Source organism: Amblyomma americanum, chromosome 4, assembly GCF_052857255.1.
Source record: "Amblyomma americanum isolate KBUSLIRL-KWMA chromosome 4, ASM5285725v1, whole genome shotgun sequence".
Taxonomy (NCBI): domain Eukaryota; kingdom Metazoa; phylum Arthropoda; class Arachnida; order Ixodida; family Ixodidae; genus Amblyomma; species Amblyomma americanum.
The window spans coordinates 12,641,569-12,663,635 of NC_135500.1; the positions used below are offsets into that span (position 1 = coordinate 12,641,569).

A 22,067-nucleotide genomic window follows, 5' to 3' on the forward strand; every position below is an offset into this window, starting at 1 on the left:
ACTGTCTCTCTTCGCGGGTCGCTACCGCTCCTCCTACATCGTTTCTGACCGATTTGCAAAGCCACCTGTCAATATAAGTGCAATAATTCTTGTCCGAGTGTATTATGTTTTAAGCAGTGCTGTATTTTAAAATGTATCTTTTTTTGTGTGTGTATGTGTGTGTTTAGGGTATGTTTGCCTTTCTACAATGATTTTTATTTTGTTTGTTCGTTTGTTTGTTTGTTTTTGCTTCCGTGTGCATGGGTTTATTGTATTTTCTGTGTAGACCGCATCATTTGCCTAATTTATTATGTACTAGATGTTTGTTCTTATTTATGATGTTTCCCCCCTACAATAATGCCCCAATGAGGGCGCTGTAGGTACTGTGTATAAATAAATACAAATAAAATAAAATCATTTTTTTAAGGATGCTGTTTCACAAAACACACCCCCCAAAACTGTAAATCCCAATATAAAAGCCAATGATCACAGTGTCTTTCTAGAACCTACCGATGAAAATGAAGTTTGCAGTATTTTTGCCTCCTTAAATAATAGCAGAGCTTGTGATATTGATAACATTCAAATTGCGCCGATAAAATACGTAATTGGCTGCATAGCTTCTATTCTCACCCATATTTACAATCTCGCCCTATCTACTGGTTTATTCCAAAAGTTAATGCTAGTATCAAAAGTTAGCTTTGTCTACAAAAAGGGAGATAAAAATGATATGTCTAATTATCGACCAATCTAAATATTACTGGCCTTTTCAAAAGGATTAGAAAGATAACCTACAAAAGAATAATTAATTTTTGCTTAAAGTTCAATCTTTTTTCCCCTTCCCAACATGGCTTTATCCACGGGAAATCAACCGAAATGGCGTTATTAACGCAAAAAGAAATCATACTAGATGCAATTGAAAATCAAGAAATCTGTATCGGAATTTTTGTAGACTTTTCAAAGGCTTTCGACCGCCTCAATCATGGTGTTTTACTGCAGAAACTGGAACTATACGGCATACGCGGAACGCCCCTAAACCTTATAAAGTCTTACCTTCAACATCGTTATCAGAAAGTCCAGATAGGGTCCCATCTGTCATCATCTCAAGCAGTTTCTACTGGTGTGCCGCAAGGCAGCATTTTAGGGACTCTCCTGCTCATATTATATATAAATGATATAGTTACAATAGATGATAAACCAAAATATGTCATTTACGCAGATGATACGAGCTTATTTTTTGAAGGCACCTCATTTCAGCTCGTTCTCCCAATTATAAATGACGCAATCAATCGATTAAAAATCTGGAGTGAAAATAATGTACTACTTTTAAATACTGAAAAAACTAAAGCCGTACTTTTTCATGCAAGGCAATCAGCAATTATTCAGAACTTCGACATAAAGCTTGGGAGCACCAACGTAGAATTCAAAGACATGATTAAAACACTAGGAATACTTTTCCACAATCACATGAGCTGGAACGCCCAAGTTGATTCTGTCGTCGCTCATCTGTCGCAGTGTGTTGGTATTCTTGCTAAATATCGGTGCTTCCTTCCTGTCTCAGTCGAGTTAAAGATATATAATGCCATTTTTTTGTCTCATTTAAACTACTGTTTTTTGGTGTCGGGCATTACAACAGAAACAAATATGCATAAAATTTACATGCTACAAAAGAAAGCTGTCCGTTACATTGCCAATGTTGATTACCACACCCCTACCGATAACTTATTTTCACCCTACCTGATTATGCCAGTTCATAGCTTATACCAATATCGCTTAGCAACCAGATACAAAATATCTCTACAATATAATAATCGATGGTTTCTAGACAAGACTTGCCTCACTCAAACTGTACCGGCTTATACCCTGCCCAATACCGAAAAATGGTTTATTCCTTTTTGCCGCACCAACTGTGGGAATCAAATGTTACGTTACAATATGCCACAATTATTAAACCAATTACAGTCGAAGAATGTCGATATTTCAAAAAGCAGCTTGCTTGAAATTAGAGCCATCTTTACGTAAGCAATAAAACGCTGCTTCAGTATATATATATATATATATATATATATATATATATATATATATATATATATATATATATATATATATATATATATATATATATATATATATATATATATATATATATATATATATATCTTTGGTGTAAAAAAATATTTTGTATGTATATCTCTGTCTGTGTAAAAAGTTTTTGTCTGTAGTGTTGGCTGATCTTCCGATGTTTGCAATTTCTTACATAGTACTCATATTTCCTGCTGCATGCCATGTAAAGGGGAGTCCGGGGGTCCCTCAAGTGATGTGCGATCACTTTTTACCCAGACCTTCCCACATTTATGATGTAAATAAAATACAGTTGAAACTCAATCTGACATGCAACTTATAAAATACGGTGTACTACAAGGATCAATAGTAGGTCTCTTGTTGCTTAAACTATACATAAATGACATTGTTAACGTTCCAATGACTCAACAGATTGTGTTATATGCCGAAGACACTATATTTTTTTTTTCTCTGGAGCTAACCTTAAAGAAATAGAAGTAAAGTCAAACGCTTTGCTGCAAGAACTAAATACCTGGTTGTATATAAACAAACTTCAGCTGAATACATATAAAACAAAATTTACTCTTTTCTGAGCCAAAAATAAGCCGACTGATTATGCTATCACTCTGTGCTACGCGTCGACTACACTAGCACAGGTGGACAGCCATTCATTTCTTGGCGTTACTTTTCACAGAAATTTAAGCTGTTCTGATGACATAAACAAGGTTCGTATAAAAGCAGTACGGTTTATAAGCGTGATATATAGACTTGGTTATCTTCTACCCACCTGGTTGAAGAAAAAAAAATTATTTTTCACTTGTTCATTCATATTTCAATTACTGTTTATTAGTTTGGGGCACCTGTGGTCGAATTGAAATGAAGACATTGTCGACTACTGATGCCCTTCGGAACCTACATCAGCGCAGGTGAACCAATCAAGCAGCTTGTTACAATGTCCTACAGTATCAGGTTACGCCTTCTGGTATACAGTCAAAACTCGATTTAACGAAACCCGATTTAACGAAAATCTCGATTTAACGAAGGTATCCTAATTCCCCCTCAGACGCCCATAGGGTTCAATGCTTTGACTAACCCGAAATAACGAAACCGATTCCGTGATCTGTCCCGATTTAACGAACCTTTTTTCGAGAAATAAAGGTGAAAAAGTGTTAATTTTTGGTCTATTTTGTAGACAGCACCCCAAAATTTATTGATTGCGAGTCAGCGGTAACAGCGCGGAGCATCTTCATCCCGTCGCTTTTTTCAAACTGCGCAGCGCAAAACGAGTTTTAATTTTTAGTCGAGCTCATGAGATGGCGCCAGCAGTAAAAAAGTTTCATGCCACATTTCATAGATGGCGCTGTTGCAGTTCGCGTGTAGTGCCGAAGTTTTGTGTAATATTCTTGGCGGGTTTTTACGCATAGGAATTTTGTGCGGGCTTTCACAAGGCGTAGTCGGCCGGACGATGGGTCGGCAAGCTAGGAAAGTTAAGGAGGACAAGGACGGGGAGTTAGTACAGTGCCAGGAGTGCGACCGTTGGTGTTACTTAGATGAGACAGGGTTCGGGAGCTTAGCCGAGGCGGATGAGTCTAGCTTCGTGTGTAAGATGTGCAAGCGGTTTGGGGACGCCGTTCATGCGTTAAAAGGGGAATGGGAAGCTGGGTTTAATGCACTTAATGAGGACCGGCAGGTCGAACGAGAGGCACGGATTAAGCTAGAAGCTCAGGTCACCGATTTGATTAAAAACGAGGAGAATAATGCCGCCCTGTTGAAGCGAATGGTGGGCGAGATTAAAGAAGAGCGGGAAAAGCGGACCCAGCTAGAAAAACAGGTTGAAGCGCTCAGGTCGCGGCCGGCTGGGCCCCCCAGTTCGGAGAAGGGTCAGGTGGGGGACGAGGCTCATCGATCGTACAGTGCTGTAGTGCAGCGAGCATTGAGTGAGAAAAATGAGAACGAAATGAAAAAGGTTAAAGCGGGCATGGAAACTCGCGACAATAGCGTACAGCGGCAGGAGAGTCAGCTAGAGCGATCCGGAGGCCAACAGATGGAATTAGGAAGCGAACGTTTGGGGCGCAGGAGAGTTCTGGTGGTCGGGGACTCGAATGTAGCGAGGGTTGAGGGAGGCGTTCTGACGGCAGTGAAGGCAGACAGGCGGGCGCAGGTGGAGGCTCAGTCGGGAAAGTGCATGGTGGATGCAATGGCCAGAGCCCGGGAGGTGGTGGTGGGCAGCATGGATGGCGAACACCTTGTGGTCATCCATGCTGGTCTCAATGATGTACTGCAGGGGAGGAGCCAGAATCTTGAGACCCAGTTGGAGGTGGGGATGCGTAGGCTTAGAGAGGCCTCTGAGAGTGTGCATGTGACCATATGCACAATCCCAGAGGTCCAGAGGCAGGCTCGCGAAACGGAAAGGAGGGTCGTGGAGACTAATCGGGTAATTAGGCTATTGAGTCGACGACTAAGATACGAGGTGATGGAGGTCAACAGGGAAGTGTACGAGGTTAGGCCCCACCCTTTTGCACAGGATGGCATCCACTACGGTGGTGCCACTGGCAAGAAGGTGGGTAGTAGGATAGGTCGCCAGGCAACAGCTTTCTTGGGGGGACCCAGAGCTCTGAAGGAACCAGTGTAGAGAAGGAAGAATTAAGATCAAACGGACAATGGAACCATAGGGGAAGAAAGAGACGCAAGTGCCAGGGCCAAGTTAATTCAGATATAGGTTTCATTAACATGCAAGGTGGCAGGAATAGACTGAAACGGGAGGAAATAGAAGAACAGTTAAGACAGGAGGAATTAATGGTATATGGTTTAGCGGAAACACATCTTAGAGACATGGAGCAACCACCCTGTAACCCAGACTACGCATGGGAATATTGCAATAGAACAGAGGGCAGCAGAAAGGGAGGTGGAATTGGGGCATTCATTCATAAAAGTATGAATTTTCAAAGGGTTAGACTGGGATGCAGGGAACATTTATGGCTAAAAGGAACAGTGGCAGGCAAGCAAACACTCCTTGGCTTTGTATACCTGTGGACAGGGGTTAATGCCAAAGAGGAAAACAGGAAAATGTTAGAATGTATTGCAAGCGACATTGATGAGCTAAGAAGGACCCGATGTAAAGGGTTCAGCCGTATCCATCGATCCATCCATCCATCCATCCATCCATGTTTTTTTTGTGTTGTGCTCTGTGTTCGCTCTTGTGCGGATTTCCCCGTGCCTTTGAACGCACGTCTTTGTCAAGCTCAGCTTGTTAGGCCTCCATCAGTCTAGCCTTGCTATCGTGAACGCGGACGTGGTGTGTGCGAGCAAGCGCGCCGCTAACCCTCCTGACTAGCAGATGGAGCCCTGCAAGAAACGAAAAAGGCTTACCCTGGACGAGAAAGCGGACATAATTCGTGCTGTGACAAGTGGACAGAAGAAATGTGACGTGGCTGCATCACATGGCATTCCAGCGAGTACTCTCTCCACAATATTGAAAGGGAAAGATGACATCCTCCGCGCCACTTCGTCGGGGAATCTCTCGCGCAAAAAAACGCTGAAGACCACTCCTCAAAGCAAAATGGAAGAGGCCCTCTTCGCCTGGTTTATGGATTTGCGGGCGAAGAATAGTATTCCCGTGAGTGGAGACCTGCTCCAACAAAAAGCTCGCTCTTTCGCGTGCTTGCTGGGCGACAACGAGTTCAAGGCAAGTCCCGGCTGGCTGTCGCGCTTCAAAGAACGACACGGCATCGTCGGGAAAGTGCTTAGCGGTGAAGCGAGCAGCGTAAGCATGGCTGTAGTCGGCGACTGGCAGTCTGAAAACGTGCCCGACATTCTGGGAAAATATGCCCCCAGCGACGTCTACAACACCGACGAGAGCGGTCTATTCTACCAAATGCTGCCTAAAAAAACACTCGCCCTGAAGGGGCAGGCGTGCCATGGTGGCAAACACAGCAAACAAAGGCTGACTCTTTTGCTGTGCGTCAACATGGACGGCACCGACAAATGAGACCCGCTTGTCATCGGAAAGAGTGCGAGGCCGCGCTGTTTTAAAGGCACCAAAAAGCTTCCTGTGAAGTACGTTGCCAATTCAAAGGCGTGGATGTCGCGTGCCATTTTCGCTACATGGCTGAAGGAATTTGACAGCGACATGTGTCGCCAGAAAAGGAAAGTGTGCCTGTTGCTGGATAACTGCACGGCCCACTACGTTGCAGAGGTCGAGCTGACCAGCGTGGAGCTCCGCTACTTCCCCCCAAACGCAACGTCCGTGGTTCAGCCCTTGGATCAAGGGATAATTAATAGCGTGAAGTGCGCATACAAGCGTCGAGTCGTCGACAGAGTTCTCCTCAACCTGGAGCTGAAGCGCGAGACGAAAATAGATATTTTTATGGCGGTTGAGATGGTGGCGGCGGCTTGGAGAGCATTGAGGCCGTCGATAATTGTCAACTGCTTCAGGACTGCCGGTTTAGGTACACTAGGCCCTGAAACTGCCGAAGCTGGTCCGGACTGCGCGAGCGCCGTGCACAAGGATGAAGATGCCTGGGAACACCTTCGCTCAGTGGATGAAGTGCCCACAGGCATAAGTTTCTCAGACTACGTGAACGCCGACGCAAACGCAGTCACAACGGAAGTTTTGACTGATGCCGATATGTTGCGGCTTGTAGGAAGCGTGGAGGGAGTGACGGCTGAAGACGCTGCCGACGACCCTGCAGGTGCCGAAGCTCCCGTGCCGACACCAGGTCAGGTGATGGATGCTCTCGATCTGCTGCGACATTTTGCCGGCGCACACGAGGGGACAGAAGGCGCACTGGACGCACTTCAGACCTACGAGAAATCGGTGCGGCCGTTGCTCACAAAGCGCACGCAGGCAAAGATTACCGACTTCTTTGGCGGAAAATAAATTTGTAGTCCCCTCGGGCCTTTCTTGTCGAGTAAGAATTTTTGTTGTTTCTTTTCATACGCGCTAGCGGCGCCGGTCGTGGTGTTGGCGCTACCCACTCGAAAGTAGCGCGGGGGGTCATGACGATGACCATACGGACCCCCAAAGATTGCGCTAGTTGTATGATTACCAACTTTGGCGCCAATTTGTCATTAGCTGTGTGGCTTGCCGTCCCGTCGGCGGTATTTAGGGAAGATTGTTGCGCCGCTAGCCGAACCGTCCTTTGGGTCGGTGCTACCGGCGTGAATTCGTCACGCGCGAGTGCGACGAAAAGTGAAAATGGTACGTGCTAACCGATACGACCGCGATAAGCTGGTACGGTTTATGCGGATGCAAAATGCATTATGTTCAATGGGTGCTCAGTCGGGGACTTGACTTTACTACTTTTAAAACGAAAGTACTGTTTAAGCGGGTACGTTTTAACGAGGTTTTACTGTAATCGAATGTACTGAATTATGTGCCCAAGAAATGCCTCATTCAATTTAACGAAGTTCTCGATTTAACGAAATAATTCACAGCTCCCCTCAACTTCATTAAATCGAGTTTTAACTGTATACACAAAAGAAACAGAGAATTAACTACAATAGCTTCTATGATCAATACTTTAGCAGAGATACGAGTTACTTTTTGTGGAAAAAACCTCAGTTGTAGTCCTCGTACCAATTATGGAAAGGAAACTAGAATATCAATGAAATCATGCTCATCCATAATGCTCACCCTAAATTAATTGATATGGCAAAGAAATGTAAAACAGCTTGCAAATTTAAGCATGAATGCTGGACTTTCATATCACAGTCTGCATGATTTTGTTATGCGCGGTCTTGCGATTTTCTTTCTCTTTGTTTTCTTTTTACTTCTTACCCCCATCTTGAACAGAGCATTCTCTTCACTGATTGCCTTTAAATTTATTGACCAACTTTTTTTTTCCTTCCCTTTGCTTTTCGCAGATAACTGTTAGGCTATGTTTTCACACGTACAGTTAATTATAGCACAATATTCTGCAAAAAGTTGCTTGTTTTTGTGTAATTTCTTGTTGTGGACAGCGACTGCTGCCGCGCCACTGTTGCTGCACCATCGGCGACCCTGAGGCCAGGGCCAAGTCAGGAGGAGGTGTTCCCTCCCTTTGCTCTGCCTCATGCATGGGCAAGAACTTTGTATTACCTGAATAAACTTCAACAACTTCATTTCGACACCGGCGTAATTCTTTAAACAAGTCTTGCACATGGTCAAAACGTTTACCAGAAATTCATACCGCCGCATTATGGTTTATTTCACCTTACCCTTCCACCCCGACCTGTTCTTTAGCCCCCATGTTCTTTAGCCCCCAAAAAAGTCCATGTTTTTCTCTCTCTGTGTTCAATTTTAGCTTTAGCTTGTGCCCTGCTTCTCTTGCAGTCATTTCTCAGGAACACTTGACTTCCGCAGTATTTCCCAGTATTTTGTTCCACCATGCTAATTCCTTATCTGAGTTTCTTCAGGTCCACGCAGCCAGCCAGTCACACCTGTCGCAGCTGGCCCCTTTCAAGCCCACTATCTCTCCTCGCTCCACACCCCCCGGATTCCTTTCTGCTCAGCTGCCCTTTTTCTTTTCACAGTCTTGCAGGTCGCTCGGTTAGTCAACTTTGGCAGCCACACCTTCCCCCTTCACAGCCTTCTCTCAAGGCGCAGCATCAGGTGACAGCAGGAGAGCACAACCGGCCTTCCTCCTCGGAGGGATGATCTCCGCCAATGAGGAAAGTTCTGCCCAGGCGAAGACAAGTCCCCTTGTCGAAACCATGGCTAAGCACCCTTGTTCACCTTGTGATTCGCTTCTGTCATCCATACTAGATGAATAAAAAAAGTAGGAATTGAGCCGCCAACAAGAAATTCTGCAAAAAATACTCAGATCAGCGATTTCTCGCGGAATCGCGGAAAATTAGTGGCCTTATATGTTTATAGGTGACTACTGGATACAACTCTCGTGCAATTTTTTATTAAAGGGTTCTGGGAGGTGGCCATTCATAAACGGAGATTGTGTGCCCAATGAATTTCATTCCGGATCAGCGGTTACTACGTGCCCCAAGTCCAGGAAGTATTCCCTTCGCTTCCGAGTCAACAGTTTAGATTTCTGTATTTTAGTTCTAGCTTAAACAGCTGTAAACAGATCTGCACGACTCCATTTCCTGCGCTTGTGCATACGGATTTTTTTTTGCGTTTTAGAAGATAAAACAGCTCGGCAGATACGAATTTTCTGTGCCCCCGTGAGATTTGTATCATCTGGATCTGTAGTTAGTGGCCCTCAATGTTGGGCGAGAACAATAATATGAGGCGACGTCGCCTCAGTGTATGAGGCTTCAAAATTTCATTTCATTTATTGCTTCCTTAAAGGCCCGAAGACATTACATAAGGGGCCACGTATTGATTTGCAACCGTGAAAGTGATGTGAGCATGCAAAACAAACAGAAAGTGAAATGCACAAACAAACATAACAGCGGCTGTAATCATGTCAGGGTTCAACAGCAGGTGATACACCCTCTTGAAAGACAGATTAAACAATATTCGCTAGAAAGCGCGCAGAAGCGATCAAAATCTATCCGAGACGAATTTTTATTTTGTCGCGGAAAGTTTTGTGATCAGTGCATGAAGCAATGTCGTTAAGCAGTGAATTGCAGAGTGCTATGCGTTGGGAAAGAATGAGTTGTTGTAAGCAGACGTGTGGCCACAGATGCGTGCTATCGGGTCACCGTGACTGAGCCGGGAGGACGTTTGTAGTGGGGTGGCTGATAGAGGGTGTCGTGATCATGTGTTATGATAAAATGTATGCAGTAAGCATAGGCAGGAAACTACACGGCGTGATTCGAGTGTTGGGAAACGGAGGAAGTGCTTGAGGGTGGTGACACTGGCTTCTCTCGAGTGACATGAAACGATGAACCGAGCTGCACGATTTTGGATCGAGACCAATTCGATGCTGAGATATGATTGCCATGGGTGCCAGATGCATGATGCATACTCTAATTCTGGCCGCTCAAATGCTTCGTACGCCATCTGCTTTATGCTAAGGGACGCAGATTTCTTCTGAGGTAGCCAAGTGTGCGTGAAGCGTCGGAGCAAATGGTTCTAATGTGGGTGACCCGAGAAAGTGATGGTGTGAGATGTGCACCCAGATGTTTATAAGATTTTGCAACGGCGATGGGGACTGATAAAATGCTGTAAGTTTGATGTGTCAAGGTGTGTTTGTGAGAGAAGGACAATGACTTGCACTTAGTAAGATTTAAAGGCATCTGCCATTTTTCACACAATGATGCAACAATGTCAATCAGTAGAGTTAGTTCTTGGGCTAGTTGGTATTGTTGATTGAAGTTCATAGTTCTTCAGCGCAACGGCACGTTTTTAGCCAAGGAAAAGAAGGACGAACAAGGACGAACACAGCGCTGACTTACAACTGTTTATTCAGAGTCACACACACAGCTTAAATACTCTCAGACCAGCGCAGGCGCACACCGTAAAAGAACCAAAAAAAGAAAAATAGGAAAAACAATCTCATCATATCTTTATCGCAGAAGCTTTGACAGGAACGCCTTTTCTGTATTATACAGAATGACTGAGGTATCGCTGACACACTCTGACCCAGCTTTTTTAATATAGTATACCTCTATCGTTTCACGGGTTGTTTTTAATTTGCTTCTGCTTAGAATCCTCACTGCCGAAAACATCGGTGTGCAATCTTTGCAAGTTGCGCAGTGCTCAACAAGGTTAGCACCTTCCCTATTCCTCAAATCTCTTTCGTGCTCCCTGAGACGGTCGTTGACGCAGCGCCCCGTTTGCCCTATGTAGGACTTGCCACACGTCAAGGGAATTTCGTACACAACGCCTGTGGCACATTCCGCAAAGCGGTTCCCGTGCCTCTTTTTACACCCAGGTTTCTTGCCATCATCTGTGATGCGTCGGGCCAACTGGCCTAGCTTCCGAGGGGTTGAAAAGACTAACGGCACATTGTGCCGGTTTGCCACCTTTTTGAGGCCATGGGATAGTTTGTGCACGTAGGGCATCACTTCAGGTTTTACTTTAGCCTGCAAGGGTGTTATTGCCTCCTTCCGAGTTCCGGGCTTCAACTTCTTCAATAACGCTTCTGCAACAGCGACAACTACCGAGTCAGGGAAGCCGGCGGCCTCAAGCCTAGCCAATTGGTTCTCAAAACTATCTTGCATATCATGCACACAGGATTTTAGGAGTGCAGACTCTAAGCAGAGTTTTGCGATCCCTCTCTTCACAATCTTTGAATGGGATGAACTATAAGGCAAAAGTTCTTTTTGTGCTCCGGGCAAGTAAGACCAGCACACGTGCTTATTCATAAACCTTGATCTCACATCCAAGAACTGCAGGCTGTTTTCAACCGGGAGCTCATACGTGAAAGTGAGCCCCCTTCCATGCTTTTTGAAGTCATGCAGTACACTCATAAGTGTATCCTCTTTGGGAAAGGCACAATGCTTGTCTAAAACAATTAAAAAGTCATCCACATAACGAAACACTTTTCGAACACAGTCAATCTTAGATTGCTTAAAATGATAGTTCAAATGGCGATCAATGCATGCTAAAAAAATATCACATAAAACCGGGGCGACGCATGACCCAATTCATATCCCCTTCTTTTGCAGATAAAACTCCTTGTCAAAGGCGATAAACGTACTACACAAACCGTCAGAAGACGGTTTCATCACCTCAGAAGTGAAGCTGCAAGACTGACAGAAGTTTGGTGGAACAAGAACTTGAAATGGATTGTTGCTAGTGCGAGGAAGCCTAAGAAACAAGAGCGCAGTAAGGGAGGACTTGTAGTGATGGGCGGGGCTTCTGTCCCAGCCAATATCTCGAACTTGCTTGACAAGGGTCCGAAATTCGGTCTGGAACCTTGAGTACCCCCTCATGAGCTTGTGGGCCTGAACCGTCGCATAGCCGAGAAGGCAGCTCAGGAAAATCAGGGACGTTGCCTTTTAAATGGCATAGACTGTCTGTCAAAGAACGTAAAACTTAAGAGACAAGACAAGGCTAAACAATCTTTGGCTCGTATCGTGAATTTTTTTACGGATAATGAGCTTTGTCTTTTACAGGCGGATAAAATCACAGGTTTTGTTGCCATGCCCAGAGCCATGTTTGTTGAAAAAGCTTTGCAAGCAGTGAATAAAAATTTCGTAGCAGTGAAAAAACGTGACACCCAGATTAAAGGCAAATTTGCGGAATTTTGTAAGCGTTTAGAGCTATTACCGCTTGCAAAAGCCATCACAAGTAGTGAAAGTGGCGGGTTACAGGTGTTTTTTAGTGTGAAGACCCATAAACCTGATGCCCCGCTTCGTACAATTGTAAGTGAAAGGGGAACATGGCAAAATAATGTCAGCAGATTCCTTCAAAAAGTGTTGAATGGCCTCAAGATAAATGATCCATTTTTGGCGAGGAGTTCTATGGATGTAATTAATTTCCTAAAGGAGAACCAAGATGTAAGATACGCCTTTTCAGTTGATGTTGACGACCTTTTCTATTCTGTTCCGCATCAAGAACTGTTTGCTGCTGTCAAGGAATGTATTGAAGATAACGGAACCGTTCAATTTCAAAATGTGTCGGGGATGACTGTAGATAACTTTTTAGCGCTTTTAGAATTTTATTTGTGTAGTACGTTTATCGCCTTTGACAGGGAGTTTTATCTGCAAAAGAAGGGGATATGCATTGGGTCATGCGTCACCCCGGTTTTATGTGATATTTTTTTAGCATGCATTGATCGCCATTTGAACTATCATTTTAAGCAATCTAAGATTGACTGTGTTCGAAAATTGTTTCGTTATGTGGATGACTTTTTAATTGTTTTAGACAAGCATTGTGCCTTTCCCAAAGAGGATACACTTATGAGTGTACTGCATGACTTCAAAAAGCATGGAAGGGGGCTCACTTTCACGTATGAGCTCCCGGTTGAAAACAGCCTGCAGTTCTTGGATGTGAGATTAAGGTTTATGAATAAGCACGTGTGCTGGTCTTACTTGCCCGGAGCACAAAAAGAACTCTTGCCTTATAGTTCATCCCATTCAAAGATTGTGAACAGAGGGATCGCAAAACTCTGCTTAGAGTCTGCACTCCTAAAATCCTGTGTGCATGATATGCAAGATAGTTTTGAGAACCAATTGGCTAGGCTTGAGGCCGCCGGCTTCCCTGACTCGGTAGTTGTCGCTGTTGCAGAAGCGTTATTGAAGAAGTTGAAGCCCGGAACTCGGAAGGAGGCAATAACACCCCCGCAGGCTAAAGTAAAACCTGAAGTGATGCCCTACGTGCACAAACTATCCCATGGCCTCAAAAAGGTGGCAAACCGGCACAATGTGCCGTTAGTCTTTTCAGCCCCTCGGAAGCTAGGCCAGTTGGCCCGATGCATCACAGATGATGACAAGAAACCTGGGTGTAAAAAGAGGCGCGGGAACCGCTTTGCGGAATGCGCCGCAGGCGTTGTGTACGAAATTCCCTTGACGTGTGGCAAGTCCTACATAGGGCAAACGGGGCGCTGCGTCAACGACCGTCTCAGGGAGCACGAAAGAGATTTAAGGAATAGGGAAGGTGCTAACCTTGTTGAGCACTGCGCAACTTGCAAAGATTGCACACCGATGTTTTCGGCAGTGAGGATTCTAAGCAGACGCAAATTAAAAACAACCCGTGAAACGATAGAGGCATACTATATTAAAAAAGCTGGGTCAGAGTGTGTCAGCGATACCTCAGTCATTCTGTATAATACAGAAAAGGCGTTCCTGTCGAAGTTTCTGCGATAAAGATATGATAAGATTGTTTTTCCTATTTTTCCTTTTTTTGTTCTTTTACGGTGTGCGCCTGCGCTGGTCTGAGAGTATTTAAGTTGTGTGTGTGACTCTGAATAAACAGTTGTAAGTCAGCGCTGTGTTCGTCCTTCTTCTTTTCTGTCTTCTGTCTTCTTTTCCTTGGCTAAAAACGTGCCGTTGCGCTGAAGAACTATGAACTTCAATCAACAATGTCAAGGTACACTTGCTAGACAAGGTTGTCAGTCGGGCTATTTATTGCTTTATAAATGACACAATCATCCGCAAAGAGTCGTAATTTGCATTAAATGTCAGAGGGAAGGTCGTTAACGTATAATACGAAAAGTAATGATGATAGGCTGGCCCCTTGAGGTACGCCAATTGTTAGATCTGTTAAGGGCTGACTGGATGTCACTGGCGGATGTGAACTGCGAGTGTTCTTTTATAAAATTTTCAAGCCAGCATATAGATTAGTAGGAATCCCGAGGCACGAAAGTTTCGCAAGCAGATGATTATGAAATAAGCAATCGAATGCTTTTGAAAAGCCTAGAAAGATTGCATCTATCTGGAGGTTATTGTCTATGTCCTTAAGCATGTCTTGGCTGAACTCGGCCAGCTGTGTTTCGCAAGAAACTGATTTCCTGAACCCATGCTGATGAGAATAAAAGAAGTTAATTGAGTCAAGGTGGGACATTAAGCTTGGTGATACAATGTGCTCTAGAGGCTTAGAAAATACGCTAGGAAGGGATATTAGATGATAGCTAGCTGGGGATGCGCGATAACCTGTTTTGAAAATCGGAACAATTTGGGCTATCTTGCAATTATCAGGAATGCTTCCAGTGTCTAAAGATTGGGTAAATATTGCAACGAAATGACGGTCCCACCCAAAGGAAAGCACACAAAGTCGGAGAGCCAAAGGAACCCCGCCGGCGGCCCCCAATCTTTATCCTCCTCCGCACCTCATCTTCTTCCGCGCAGGGCACTTGGTCGGCGTATGCCGTGCCCTGGGCATTTATTCCCGTAAAAATATTAGGTGTAATATATGGCTTGCATAAACATATTCTTTACTTCTCTAAAAGAGAAAAAGGCCCCTGGGCAAAAAGCTACTTCAGAGTACACTGTAAAAACAAACCGTCATTTTGACGGCCACTTTTTTATCTATTTTGACGAGCCGCCGGCGTCAAACGGGAAAGACGGAGACTTCGCCGTGAACGAGCGGGCGAGGAGAAAGAGACGGAGAGCGCAACACAAAACGAGAAACTCTATTGGCTGGCGCGTAGGGGTACGTCATGTGAGACGTCGCTCAACGCGCGCTTCCGGCCCCCGCTGTCAAGGAATGAGTCCGGTTGTCGTGGTTCCCTCTCGCTTTTCTTTGTGTGCGCTGCTTCTGCCCGGGTGTGCGTTCTGTTTTTGCGCCATTTTGCCTTTTTGTGTGCGACGCGTTGGAAGGCCGCGAAGACGCAATCAAGGAACGTATGGGCTGCATCCGAAAATCAACTGCAGCGGGTAGAGGTAAGTGTTCTGCTTATATGCTTCGTTCGTGCAGTACGCGTTCTGTGAGGCACATAGCTACGAGGAGCACGCTAGTTCTCACGCGTAATGTATACACGCACCGATGGCCGTGGGCCCGAGATTGCCGTTCAGAGACATGCTTCTACGTAAAGCGTGTATCGCGGCCTCATGGTTCAGCCACGTGCAGCGATTTTCAGGGGCTGCGTGCGCCCACGTGTAAAAAAAAACTTCCTGTGAGGAACACTGAAGCGTACGAAGAGCATTGGCGCACGTTAATTGAAGAAAGTCGAAGAAAGTCGTTTATAGTATCTCTATCATGCGGGCACATACAATCGCGATCGAGCCTGACTTTCGGTTACGATTACTGCTACGCGGGCCAAGGATCGAAATCGAGTTGGTCGAGCTCTAGCGCGCCATGCGCCTCTGTTTAAATGCAGAACACCTTATGAATGGGCTTAATGGGCAGTAAAAATTGTCGTAAAAACCATTTTTTACATTTTCAGTTGTAATTCAGGCCAAGACATGTGCTATGACTACCATGCTGGCCATCTGCAGCTCCCTTGAATTCATGGTGTCGGCACTACTGTCGTAGGTTCGTAAAAGTATTCGTCAATAAAAAGCAGACTACTTTTCGTGCACTGATCAGCTTTTTTCTGTTTTATTTCTTACGCTCTCTCTTTTTTGTTGTTCCTCGCTTCCTGGCACACCGAGCCCCATACGTCGGTGTCTGGTGGCGATGGGGCAGCTCAGTGTTTAGTTCGTGTACTGATAGTGTGCAGTTTCATTCTTGTATAGCATTAAGATATGGGCCTAATTATTTCAGCAATAGTTATTTCCAAATAAATTCTATTCATTTTTATAGCTTATTGCCTATAAGCCTCAAACAAGGGCCAAAAATTTCTTTCGACTGGCGTATCCATTAGCTGGGAATTATTGAATCAAGTAAATTTGTAGTCTTGTAATTTTATACCGCATTTTCATCCATTTCTGCTGAAATGATACTGTACCCGAGGTGTAGAAAGTGCCTTGATGACAGCAGGATCGTTGGAAGTATGGTTATGATTTATTATTGAGATGCATGTATCTGATCACTGATGTTTTCTCTGGAGTCTAATAACATGTGGCTTGTGAATTCCCAGCATGCAGCTGAAGGGGGGCTGGAAGGACTGCCAACAACTCCGCACCTTGCTGTGATTGGTATGTATTTGTCATTTATAGAACTTTGGCTCAAAACATGGCTTGTACAGTGTATTTTATTTTTCTACGATGTAACCTGATTTTGTGTAACTTCACTCTACTTAGTAGGACATATTCAAAACTTAGGAATGAGGCTAGCCCTGGATGAAAGGCTTAATTGCTGCTTCATCTTATGTATGTACAGTTTGTTTAATAATTAAACATGATAACAATGTGCAAGTTTGCAGTAGTTTTCCATTCTTATTAGAGTGTACAAAAAATTTGGAACTCAGTAGCAGTACTGTTGATAAGTGGGGAGGGTGGGGCAATCTCCGCACTATAAGGTGATATGCCAGAGTTCATCGAGACTAATGTGCGGCCTTTTGACTTGCCAAAAGCATGACGTTCTGCTAGAAAGCATGAACGAAGCTGAGCTTGGCTTTTCTCATCAATGTCATGGCAGGCTAGGTACAAAATGGAGGAGGGCCTTTGAAAAGTTGCCTCGGTGCTTGCCCAAGTTTCGTTACCTCATCACTATTCCCCATTATTTAAAAAAAAAACGAAGTATTCTGTCGACAAAGTTAATTCTTTTTTGTCGTGCAATATTTGTAAAGCTTTTTCCATAAACAAGTTCTATGTAGTATGTTTACATGAAGCAAGCATCTTCAACAGATATAATTAGTGGCGTGTAAAGCACTGATAAGGGAGGGCATGTTGCATGTGTCTGTCTACTGCCAGGGTACCATAGGGCCTAGCAACAAGACCCAGTATGGCTTTTTACGAGTACATTTGAATTCGGCTTCTCTCAGTGTACACATCGAAGGCCATAGAGTTACTCGAATTATTAGATCACCCCTTTAGTGGGTAGCGTTTGCGTGTGACTAATTTTTTTTCCTTGCAGGATCAAGCATGGGGGACATAAAGAAGATCATCGTTGCAGTGGATTCTACAAGAAGTCTTGAGAAGGCCATGGGCCTCCTCCTTGGTGCCTTCTTTGTGTTCAACGTTGCGTACCCTCCCGACTGCCCCCTCACCATGGAGCTTTTGCAGAGGTAAATGAGTGAATGTGGATGATGCGTTTGATAAGCAATCGGAATCCGAGGCAATAGTGTGAGCAGCAGGCTTCTTTTTCCTGAGGAAAGGCACTCGCCCTCCTTAGCCAGTGCCTGCAAATGATCAGTTCTGCCCTGTTCCCCTGAAATTCTGATGTCGTCACATACATTCCTCTCGTGCATTTTTTCGTTCTCTGGCATAGCACCGTGTTGCTTTTTTGGCACACCTGTATGGTGATTTGCCAGTCACAGGCGTCTTTAGAAAGTAGAATGGTAAGATTACTGACATAGTGCTGCTTGCCAGCAGTACATGCTAACAAGCCTTGCACATTGGCTAGCTCTGGCAATTGCGAGATGAAGGCCGGACTTTTAATCTTAAATTGCACCCAGTTCTGGTATTCTGACACTTGCAGAATTGCGGATTTGATCATTGTCATGTGATGAATGCACAAGCCTGGCAGTTTGCATTGCCTAAACTTGGTCACGTGTCCTGTGAGTGCATCTAGATAACACTTTTCAGTGTTTTGCTTATTTTTTTGGTTGGCTACTGCAAGAAAGGGGCTAGAACGAAGAACCAGATAGGACGGGCGACTGTCAATTATTGCTAAATGTAATGTGTACAGCACTTTTATAAGTACCGACGTCAGGAAAAATAGGAGCGAGGATTAAGTGTAAATGCAGTTATTTTAAGTCGCTCTACTATGTATCGTGTCCACTGGCTAATGTCCTAGTGCAACATTACAGTGTGTCTGACTATGGGTTGCGTCCACACATGTGGCAAGTTGCCGGATGCCTCTCTGCACTTTTACAGGCCTCAGGTTCCCTTGTTACCATTGATGCAGTACTCGCTGTAGCCTGTGTACAATCAGCCCCGAGAAAGTAGAGCTCTCTACCTCACCTTCTGGGCACTCAACAAACCTTTTGCAATGATGAATGTCAGATTTCATTTTGCATTGAAACGGGAGACGTGACACATAGGCAGGACAGCTTCACAGGTACTGTCACAACCATTACATGGCACTTTCCCCTTTCACCTGGTGATCTTTTAGGGGCTGGCAGGGTTATTAGCCCCTTTCAAAAAAAATTATGCTGTGATCCCATATTTGTCCAGAATTGCTCAGTACTTGAAATGGACAGGTGAAAGAGCCATCGTGAAGTCTGCTATGTTGGCACCTGAGAAGTTGGCCGCCCTTTGTGTCAACAGTTGCAGTGTAAAAGAAAAAAAATTAAGACATTCATCATCGTGACAGGTTTGTTGATTGCTCAGAAGATTTCAGGTGTGAAATTCCGCTTATTTGTGGCCAAGGGCACAGAAATTAGAATGAGCATTGTGCAAATGGTAAGATGATGAGGCATGATAATGAGGTTTTTAAATGTATGCATGGTTGCCACATGTGCAGTTGCAGCCTATACCTGGACATCAGGGTGTTACATCAATACTGACCTATGTTTGCGGCTGATAGCTGAAAACACTGAAATGCAGCAAAATGCTCTTGCATAGTTATGGTTTCTAGACTCTGTGTATGGTTCCTGTACATGATGAGCAGCTATTGTTACTAGAAATACTATACGGTGTGTATGTGCAATTGTGGGCTGTTTTTACGAGTTATAATAATGGTTACATTTAGGTACATCATCTATTGTTAGTGCATGTATATGTAGCTATTTAAGCGCACTACTAGTGTGCTCACATTTGTTGCTACCTGATTTTAATCTCGTCTTTCAATTTCGTAATACTGTGTGTTGCAGAAGGTAGTGCAGTTCACACATTCATGGCATTTCACGCGTGTAGGCAGAGTATGTGATTGGCACAGTTTGTGGAGCATGGATTTATTCTATCCTCGTTTTGTTTCCAGGTACCTTGGGCAGAGCAACCCAACGAAAGGGCGCAGCAAAGGCAGGGCCTGCGGAATCGCACCAAAGTTGCTGAGCCTGCTGAATGCACTTTATGAATAAATGTGCAAGTAGAAATGTAAATTTGTTTTTGTTGCATGGTTTATGAGGTACTGCGGTCAGGTTCACCACACTATATATTGACACAGAATTATGTTGAGACTTGTCGTGTTGGGCCATCATACTGACAACACAGTTGCATTTCATGTTGACAAGCCAAATTTTGGAATGGTTAAAAGCATAGTCATTTCGAAATTACAGCCTGCTATTACCTTGATGGCCAAATGCTGTACTGGCAGTTATAGATAATTTCAAATTTGCAAAAAGTCTTGAAGTCATAAAAACAGTTTTAAAATTGACAGCTTGCCATCGCAGACAATCAGTGGTATAATTACAGTTTGGCTATATTTTCAAATCGATAAAAATGACATCGAAGTCAGGAAAAAACATTGTCATTTAGAAATGACATCTTGCTGTAACTGCTACGGTCAAATGCTATCAAATTGACAGTTTGACTGTATTTCACATTGACAAGAAAAACATCAAAATGATGGAAAAACTGTCATTTAGAAATGATGTTCTGCTGTCACTTTGATGGTCAAATGTCATCAAATTGACGGTTCAGTTGTATTTCAGATTGACAAGAAAGACGTCAAAATGATGGAAAAACTGTCATTTAGAAATGATGTTCTGCCGTCATTTTGACGGTCAAATGTAATCAAATTGACGGTTCAGTTGTATTTCAGATTGACAAGAAAAACATCAAAATGATGAAAAAGCACCGTCATTTTAAAATGACGGGGTGCCATCATTTTAACGGTCAAATGCTTGGAAATAGAGCTGCCAAGGTATTTCCCGTCATTTTGACGGATTTTTTTTTACAGTGTAGCCTGACTAGGCCCGAGGTCCATTACAAGGCAGCAGAGAGCATACAGAATTCATAAACATAATAAAGGACAGGGTGAATTTGGATAAGCCATGCACTTTTGAAGTGCAATAGGGACGAAACATGCATTTCTTTCTACCAATTAAACGAAACTAAACATGACACGATATGACCGGCAAGAAGAAGAATCCATGAAATCATGTGTGTTGTGTTGTGTTGGGTTTAATGGCACATAAGCAGCTAAGGCTATCATGCGCCAGGCTCAAGGTATATGAACACTTTTCTGTAGATGGGAGGAAACATGGTTGTGTAGAGGACTTAAATTGCTACTTCGTTCTGGTAGTAATAAGAGAAAGAAGAAATTTTATAAATGGCTAAAAATAAACGCTTTCAAGAAGGTCAGATAACGTCAGTAGCCATCCTTGGCTGGGCAAGGATCCTGAGGCTCCCAACAATTCAAAAAACCACCTCAGCCCTCTTCTCATGGAATGAGAAAATGGCTGAAATGCATCATGTTATAAAGCAAAGCTGTGGATCAAAATTTAAAGTTTCGGAAGAACGCCTGCTTCTTTTAAAAAGCTAAAAACGGAAGATATGTTAAAAATGGCATTTTCGCCTAAAAGCAGCGCTGGGTGTAAAGGAATGTATTAATTATAAAACTTCGTAAAGTGCTTATTTCTTAGTTTTTCGAGTTTTGCACAAGAGAATAATAAAATATGGTTTATTGTTAGTTCGTCTCCACAGGTCTTCCATTCACCCAGGACAGGTTTTACAAAGTGCAGCTTGTTGTTAACCTCGTTGTCCCAAGAAGCCTGCCACTTTTCTCTCAATTTATTCTGGATTAACTTGATGCAGTCCTTATGTGGTATGTTTACTGGTTTTATTTTTGCGTTAAGGGCAAGTGCGGCGCTTGCATCAGCCCTCTCATTTCCGCTGATGCCCACGTGACTGGGCACCCAGCAAAACTTTATTGTATGTCCTTGTGAATCAGCTCGTATTACATTATGTATTATGTTTCCTATTAAGGGTTCAGTTGCATTTCTGGGGTTTATTGCTGTAACTACGCTGAGGGAGTCACTGTTGATAACACTGTTCTGTATGTTTTTCTTCAATATTTGTTCTACAGCTAGAGCAATGGCATAGCATTCTGCTGTAAAGACTGAGGCGCACTGAGGCAGCCTGACTACTTTTTCCCATTTCCCTTGCACCATCGCACTCCCTACATAGAGTGCTGTCTTAGATCCATCTGTGTAGAAATCTGTGGAATTCTTGTATTTTTCACTTACTCCAAGAAACTCTTGCTGTATATTGTCACGTAGTGGTGACGGCAGTCGAAGCAGCGATGAAGACGGACGAAAGGATCTTCTAAAAGAACTGTTTATTGGGCTGACTTGGACCCAAAATGGACTGAATCACTCGGCGGCTGCGAAGCGACAAGCGTGCTCGGCGGTCGTCGAACAGAATGCCCGCCGCTGTCGGCCGTGCTCAATTTAAAGCTGATAGCGAACATTCGAGATAAAGGGCGCAAAGTTACTAGAACATTCCGGAACAACGTAGAATCAGCTTTGCCTGGCTGCGATCAATCGAGATAAATCTAGTCGCGTCTTGCGTCGCAAACAAAGCGATAAGGTGGTGTCGCGGCAGATTTGAAAAACGAACAAACACTGGAAATATTCGCGGCATTACTCCCCTCTCAAAGAAGCATCGACCCGATGCATTAAAACAAATAATGCGACTAGTAAGGAAAAAAAACGGATCTTGCGAAAATAGAGCATGGAAATGCAGCGGCCTTTAGCGCGCATAATACGGCTTCA

General features: G+C 43.9%; 1 protein-coding gene and 1 long non-coding RNA gene across 2 annotated transcripts in view; one reads left to right on the forward strand and one right to left on the reverse strand.

The window, feature by feature from the left end:
* Nucleotides 1-22,067, reverse strand: part of LOC144127799 (uncharacterized) — a 482,923-nt gene that overhangs the window by 221,336 nt on the left and 239,520 nt on the right. The window lies entirely within an intron of this gene.
* LOC144127626 (uncharacterized) lies at nucleotides 15,102-19,430 on the forward strand. Its single transcript, XR_013313557.1, has 4 exons — nucleotides 15,102-15,246; nucleotides 16,386-16,443; nucleotides 17,324-17,474; nucleotides 19,331-19,430. It is a non-coding gene; the product is annotated as an uncharacterized LOC144127626 (long non-coding RNA).